The sequence below is a fragment of the Stenella coeruleoalba genome, assembly GCF_951394435.1.
Source record: "Stenella coeruleoalba genome assembly, chromosome: 2".
In the NCBI taxonomy this organism is placed as follows: Eukaryota; Metazoa; Chordata; class Mammalia; order Artiodactyla; family Delphinidae; genus Stenella; species Stenella coeruleoalba.
Window position 1 is genome coordinate 75,825,425 of NC_137147.1, and position 7,602 is coordinate 75,833,026.

General features: G+C 47.9%; 1 pseudogene across 1 annotated transcript; it reads right to left on the reverse strand.

Moving 5' to 3' along the window:
• Positions 1 to 1,800: 1,800 nt before the first annotated feature.
• On the reverse strand, positions 1,801 to 4,750 carry LOC307182566 (apoptosis-enhancing nuclease-like; annotated as a pseudogene). Its single transcript has 2 exons — positions 3,954 to 4,750; positions 1,801 to 1,986 (listed from the first exon to the last, which is right to left on the reverse strand). The product of its transcript is annotated as an apoptosis-enhancing nuclease-like (transcript).
• Positions 4,751 to 7,602: the final 2,852 nt, after the last annotated feature.

Below are 7,602 nucleotides of genomic sequence, written 5' to 3' on the forward strand. Positions count from 1 at the left end.
GGAACCCCGCACGTTGTCCTCAGAGGTCCGTGCCCCACATGCTAGAAGAGTTCTGTCTAGGCCAAAGCCACACAACCCGAGGGCAAGTTCAGGTGTTATCCAGAAGAGTCCAACACTAATCCTTAAAGAAAAAAACAGCTGCTCTCACTGACCTTGCTACCGAAAACTCGGCCTCTGTACACCGGTGCCGAATCAAATCTTGGAGACAGAGTATTGGGTGAAGTAGAGAAGGATAGCTTTATCACTTTGCCAGGCAAAGGGGGACACAGTGGGCTCCTGTCCTTGAAAACTATGTGTCCTGACCCGGGAGGATTGGAGGAGAAGTTTTACAGCAACTGTTCAAGGGTGGGGTCTCTGACAAGGTCAGGGGTGAGCAGGGCCTGCGCTCCCTTCATCTTGTCTCAGGTGGTCGGTCCCCTAATCTGGATGAGCTCCTCTGGTCCTTTAATCTGGCTTCAGGTGGTTTCCTGGCAACAGTTAATTAGCAACTGTTTGAATCTGCCCTTTGGAACTCAGGGAAGGTCCTGGAGGCTGGAGTCTTGCCTACAAGAAACAGGGGACGAAAAAGGCCTCCGTGCCCGGGAGCCCCACAGGGCCTCACTCGGTTTCACCCTCGGCTCACTATGTACCAGGCGCTGTGCCAAGCACTTAGTACTTCATCTTCGAAACAGCCTCGTGAGGTCGTTGTGTCATTATCCCCACTTTACAGATGAGGGAAGAGACTCAAGAATGAAGTCACATACTTGCCTAAGTCTCAGAGCTCTTAAGATGGGGCTCAGGTTCTGTGTGACCTGAGCTCTTCGTTACCTCATACCCCAAAACTGCCCCTTAGGAAAGAGGGGTAGGGGATGAATTCTGACAGAGAACACTTTTAGAAATTTGGAGAAAACCCAGCCACTGCAGTGATTGGGGGCACCCACCTGAGTGCAGGCAAAACTGCACAGCTGTTAATGCCTGGCCCAGCCCCAGTAGACGGGCACTCTGCTCCCCTACAGACCTGTGGCCTTGCTTTCAATAAGCAAAGGTCATCGTGGGCAATTCTGCACAGGGGTCCCAGAATTCAAATTGCTGTCTTGTTTCTCAGGCGTTTGCTTAAGAGAGCCTAGTGCTGGGTGCGCAGGAGGAATGCCTGATTCAGGTCAAAATAAATATGCCAGTCTCCACCCAAAGCTTATCTGCTCTCACTCCTCCCAGAATAGGGCCTGGTGACTTCTGGTGGCATCATGGGAGGATCCAGCTTCCCATGAGCCTGTAGGCTCTGCTATTCCATTGTAGCCTAGCAGTTCCTACAATGGCTACAGCCAGAGTTCCAGTTCTGAGAGAAAGGGATAAAATGACCCTTGAGTGGCCTTAACTCTATAGCTTCAGAGCATATTTATTCTCTGGAAAATGACTCTGAAGGAAGAGGCAGACGGGGACAACAGGATGAGAACTTTACCCCAGGTCACTGAGTGGAGATAAGAAGACTCTTAGATATTGCCACCCCTACCCACCTCCCCAGGGAGGGAGACATTTAGAGTGACAGCCTGGGACCATCTGTTGGTACATTCCCTACTCCTGCTGGCTCTAGCAGCTAGCCCACGGGACATTTTCATCATATCTGTAAAGTGCCGTTAGCAAAGCCACAGGATTTGGGGAGAAAGGGCTGTCAACAGCCCTGGAGCGCAGAGGGCTGTGCTGTGGGCAGAGGGAGCTGAGTACAGATAGATGGCCCCAACTCTTTAGACCCTGGGGGCAGCTGGCAGCATCCTGCCCCAGCCACTCTCCTGGTCTCCTCTCCCCAAGGGAGCCTCTCCTTCCTCACTCCCTTCTGCCTTGCGCCTCCTCCGTTCCTCTGCTGGTGCCCTGGACCAGGTCCTCAGGCCAGTACTGGTCCTCCATACACTGTTCCATGTCCGTGCTGCTCTCAGGCTCTTTGTCCTCAGGGTGGGTCCGGAAGCTGCTGGCCTCCTGCTGTTCCCACTGCACCTCCACCAGCTGGTAGAGCTGTTAGCCCAAGTTCCTGTGCCCAACGATGAACAGTGAGACCAAACAAACCAAAATGTCACAGTTTGGAGCAGAGAAAGGTTTTTTTATCTTAATTAAAAAAAAAAATTTTTTTTTACATCTTTATTGGAGTATAATTGCTTTACAATGGTGTGTTAGTTTCTGCTTTATAACAAAGTGAATCAGTTACACATATACATATGTTCCCATATCTCTTCCCTCTTGCATCTCCCTCCCTCCCTCCCTATCCCACCCCTCTAGGTGGTCACAAAGCACCGAGCTGATCTCCCTGTGCTATGCGGTTGCTTCCCACTAGCTATCTATTTTACCTTTGGTAGTGTATATATGTCCATGCCTCTCTCTCACTTTGTCACAGCTTACCCTTCCCCCTCCCCGTATCCTCAAGTCCATTCTCTAGTACGTCTTACTCCTAGGTTCTTCATGACATCTTTTCTTTTCTTAAATTCCATATATATGTGTTACCATAACGTATTTGTCTTTCTCTTTCTGACTTACTTCACTCTGTATGATAGACTCTAGGTCCATCCACCTCATTACAAATAGCTCAATTTTGTTTCTTTTTATGGCTGAGTAACATTCCATTGTATATATGTGCCACATCTTCTTTATCCATTCATCCAATGATGGACACTTAGGTTGTTTCCATCTCCGGGCTATTGTAAATAGAGCTGCAATGAACATTTTAGTATATGACTCTTTTTGAATTATGGTTTTCTCAGGGTATATGCCCAGTAGTGGGATTGCTGGATCATATGGTAGTTCTATTTGTAGTTTTTTAAGGAACCTCCATACTGTTCTCCATAGTGGCTGAACCAATTCACATTCCCACCAGCAGTGCAAGAGTGTTCCCTTTTCTCCACACCCTCTCCAGCATTTATTGTTTCTAGATTTTTTGATGATGGCCATTCTGACTGGTGTGAGATGATATCTCATTGTAGTTTTGATTTGCATTTCTCTAATGATTAGTGACGTTGAGCATCCTTTCATGTGTTTGTTGACAGTCAGTATATCTTCTTTGGAGAAATGTCTATTTAGGTCTTCTGCCCATTTTTGGATTGGGTTGTTTGTTTTTTTGTTATTGAGCTGCATGAGCTGGTTGTAAATTTTGGAGATTAATCCTTTGTCAGTTGCTTCATTTGCAAATATTTTCTCCCATTCTGAGGGTTGTCTTTTGGTCTTGTTTATGGTTTCCTTTGCTGTGCAAAATCTTTGCAGTTTCATTAGGTCCCATTTGTTTATTTTTGTTTTTATTTCCATTTCCCTAGGAGGTGGGTCAAAAAGGATCTTGCTGTGATTTATGTCATAGAGTGTTCTGCCTATGTTTTCCTCTAAGAGTTTGATAGTTTCTGGCCTTACATTTAAGTCTTTAATCCATTTTGAGCTTATTTTTGTGTATGGTGTTAGTGAGTGATCTAATCTCATACTTTTACATGTACCTGTCCAGTTTTCCCAGCACCACTTATTGAAGAGGCTGTCCTTTCTCCACTGTATATTCCTGCCTCCTTTATCAAAGATAAGGTGACCATATGTGCGTGGGTTTATTGCAGGGCCACGCAAGGAGACAGGTGGTTCAGGCCCCCAAACCCTGAGCTCCCCGAAGGGTTTCGGCAAAGCATTTTTAAAGGCCAGGTGAAGGAGGGGGGGTCCGCAGGGTATGTGATCAGCTCATGCACAGTTCTCTGATTGGCTGATGGTGAGGTAACAGGGTGGTGTCACAGGGGTTAACACTATCAGTCCTTAGGCTCCAGGAGGCCTGGGGCTGTGTGCTCATGGTCATCAAGTAGTTAACATCTTCCATTTGGTGGGGGGTTTTCACTTCTGTAAACCAACTCTGGAAATGTGCATCAAATACTGTTATCTAGGTACTTCAGAGAGGAGCTAAAGCAGAGGATGAGGGGAAGGGCCTGTCCCGGGAAGGCCCCATAGGGTCCTGCTCAGTCACAGAGCTCCATGGCTGTCCTGGCATCTTCCACTGAGGAGTGCCCCTGCTGGCCCACCTGGATTTTCTTGTGCAGTAGTTGCAGGGTCAGGTCCTTAAGAGAGACCTGGGTCTGGGTGTTGAGGCTGGACTAGCTGAGGAGGTTGGAGACATAAGTGGTATCCGGAGTTTGGCCCCGAGGGTAGACGTACTTGAGGAAAGACCTGGAAGCCATTGTGCAGCACGTGCCTCCCAGCACCTTGCCCTTCAGGAGCTTCAGGATCTCTTTCTGGGCCACCTGGAAAGAGATAGCCTTGCACACGTGCTGCCCAGTGATGGCGCTCCAGAGACTGCAGTAGTCCATGATGGGCATCTCAGTCCAGACGTACTTGCTGAAGAGGACCTCGCCGTGCTAACTCTCCACAGAGCAGCGGGCCAGCTCACTCACCCACGTTCGGGGTTCTGTGCCCACCATCTCACAGTCGATAGCCACATACTTGCTGGGCAAGGGCCCAGCAGATTCCCTGGGTGTGGGCTTTCTGTTGCATGGGGCACCTCCAGATTCAGCCCTTGGACACACTCCCTCATACTGCTGGTGGCTTCCTTGCCTGGTGGTGCCTCCAACAGCGTGGGTGGTGGGGAGGACCCCGGCTCTGGGGATGTGCTCAGCAGCCCCTGCTCCTTCAGCAAGGCCTTCTGGGCCATGAACCGCTGGTGCTGTCTGCTCTTCCTCTTGTGTTTCTGCCAAAGCACAATCTTGCCATTCGGGCTGGCCAGGGAAGGGCACAGACACTGGGCAGACTCAGGAGATTCCCGGCATACCATCCCAATCAGCTCACCATTGAGGGAAAGGGAGGCCTGGGAGGTAATCTACCATCGGGGCAGCACCCTGAAACTCCGCGAATCCCCTCACGCTCCTACGTGCTGTCCAGGCAGCCAGGCAGCTCCCACATGCCCCAGGCTTTCATGTTTTCTTGGAAAAGAATTTCAGCTTTACTTCTTTGTTTAAATACAGATGCTGGATGCCTTCTATTTCAATTTTTTTTTTAATTTATTTATTGGGCAAAAATCTCTAGTACAATGTTGAATACAAGTGATGAAAACAGATGTCCTTGTTTGCTTCTTATCTTACAGGGGAAACATTCAGTCTTTTATCATTAAGTTGATGTTGGTTGGAAGTTTTTCATAGATGTCCTTTATCATATTGAAGAAGTTCCCTTCTTTTCCTTATTTGCTGAGGGTTTGTGTGAAGAATGAATGTATACTTTGTCAAATGCTTTGTCTGCGTCTTTTGGTAAGATCCTATGATTTTTCTTTTTTTAATCTGTTACTATGATGACTTACATTAACTGACTTTGAATATTAAACCAACTTTGCTTTTCAGGGATAAAGCTCACTTTACTTTTTTTTTTTTTTTTTTTTTTTGCCTCTCCCATTGCGGAGCACAGGCTCCGGATGTGCAGGGTCAGCGGCCATGGCTCACAGGCCTAGCTGCTCCGCGACATGTGGGATCTTCCCGGACCGGGGCACGAACCTCTGTGCCCTGCATCGGCAGGCGGACTCTCAACCACTGCGCCACTAGGGAAGCCCCCACTTTACTTTAATCTTGATGTATTATTATTTTATATACCATTGATTCAACTTGCTAAAGTATTGCTAAGTTCCTTTGCTACTATGTTCTTGAGACATATTGGTCTGTAGTTTTCTTTTTTATGTAGTGTCTTTGGTTTTGATGCCAAAAACATGCTGGCCTCATAGAAAGAGTTGGGAATTATTACCTCCCCTTTAATTTTTCTGGAAGAAGTTGTGTATAAATGGCATTATTTCTCCCTGAAATGTTTGTTAAAATTCACCAGTGAAGTTTTCTTGGTCTGATAAATACATCGGAGAGTATAAAAAGGGCAACAGCTAGGGCCCCATGGGGACTTCACATCTTAGCTCCTGCCTGGTGCACCAACCTTTGAGTTACAGCGTCTCCTTATTGTATTCTTCTAAGAGAGACACATTTTGTTGATCGACAGCCAACAAAACTGGCAGAAGGAAGAAGTAGGAGATACTTGTCCCTAGGTTCAGGTGGTTGCAACTCGCTCTCCGGGGGCTATCACACCAGAAGACAAGTCCCCGGACGAAGCAGGAACACAGTCTGTGTGAATGCCGCCTGCGCAGCTAAGTCTGGACAAAGCCCCCGATACACCGCGCCGCCACCCCCTCACACGTGATTTGTCCTGTACAACAGGGGTCCCCAGCCCCCAGCTGTAGACGGGTCCGCGGCCTGTTAGGACCCGGGCCGCACAGCAGGAGGTGAACCGCGGGCGAGGAAAGCTTCATCTGTGCATCCCCATTATCGCCTGAAGCGTCCCCCAAACCCCCGCCGTGGAAAAATTGTCTTTCCCGAAGCCGGTCCCTGGTGCCAGAAAGGTTGGGGACCGCTGAGGCACAGTACCCACTTCAACCTCTATGTCTCTCCTAACCTAGCAAATCTCCAGTGTTGGTGCAGATGGCTCTGAGACTGGTGCCAGCCCCTCCTCCAAGGTTCCCCGCCCCCGAACATTCTCCCCAGTTCCTGGGCAGCAGCTTTGGGAAGAGCGCAATGGCTCCGGGAGCAACATCTCTGTCTCATCTCTTCTATACGCCGTGTCAAAGGTCAAAGAGAAGCCAGTACTTTTAGACTATGTTGATTAGGACAGCCTCTGACGATTAAATGAACGATTTAGGATCCGAGCAAATACATTTCATTACAATCGGTGAGCCAATTGTAGTACTTTATTAATAATTAAATCCAGGGATACATAAGTTTCATCCTAGCAAAATTTCTTTGATTGCCATTAAAGATTTCTTCAAAACTGGAGAGTAAAAGAAACTTGCAGCAAAAGCCCAAGAGAATCTGAGCATACATAATTAAAAACACATCCAGGATAACTATTCTTAAACCTCTGGACCTCTCCCTTTATTTTCCCACTGGCTTCTCTCAGCCTGCACTTCAGATAATATCTATTGCCCTATACACTGCTCTCATTGCACCCAGAAAGTGTTAGTTCCACCTGAAAGAGCAATGACTGCCGAAACTAGGTGAATCAGGAACAAATGCACTGCAAATTCTGACATAGAGATATAGAAGTAGAAATATAGAGAGACAGAAAAAAAAAAAAAGAGACAAAAAGCAAGAGAAAGAGACAGAGAGAAACAAAGAAGGAAAGAGTGGAAAAAAGTTTCAGAGAAAAATCAGACCAAAAAGTCAAAAAAGAGAGCCAGACACCCTGAGAGATAGAAAGTGAGAAACAGACACAGATGTACAAGAAGGGGAAAAGTTTGAGAGAAAAGCACAGGCTTAGGGATCAGAAATACACCTGGTAGCAGGAAGGAGGTGGGGAAAACAAAGCAGGCTGAAGGAAGGGAACTGAAGGGTGCAGGGAGTGGAAGATGGATGCTGGAGAAACAGCTACTGAAAAAAATTCTGCTCTGTGGGCAGAAAAGGGGATCCAAGTTCGTAGGATGGCCGCAGAGGGCCAGGCCGATGGGTACCTATGGGCGTGGTGTCATCGTCGACCCCCACCGCCTTCCCTCCACCCCTGGCCTGCCTGGCCCAACATCCCGACATCCCTTCTCCATCACATCCCAGGAAGCCTCACTGCGCATAAAAGTAAGACTAGGTCTACATGGGCACCTCGGCCCCGGTC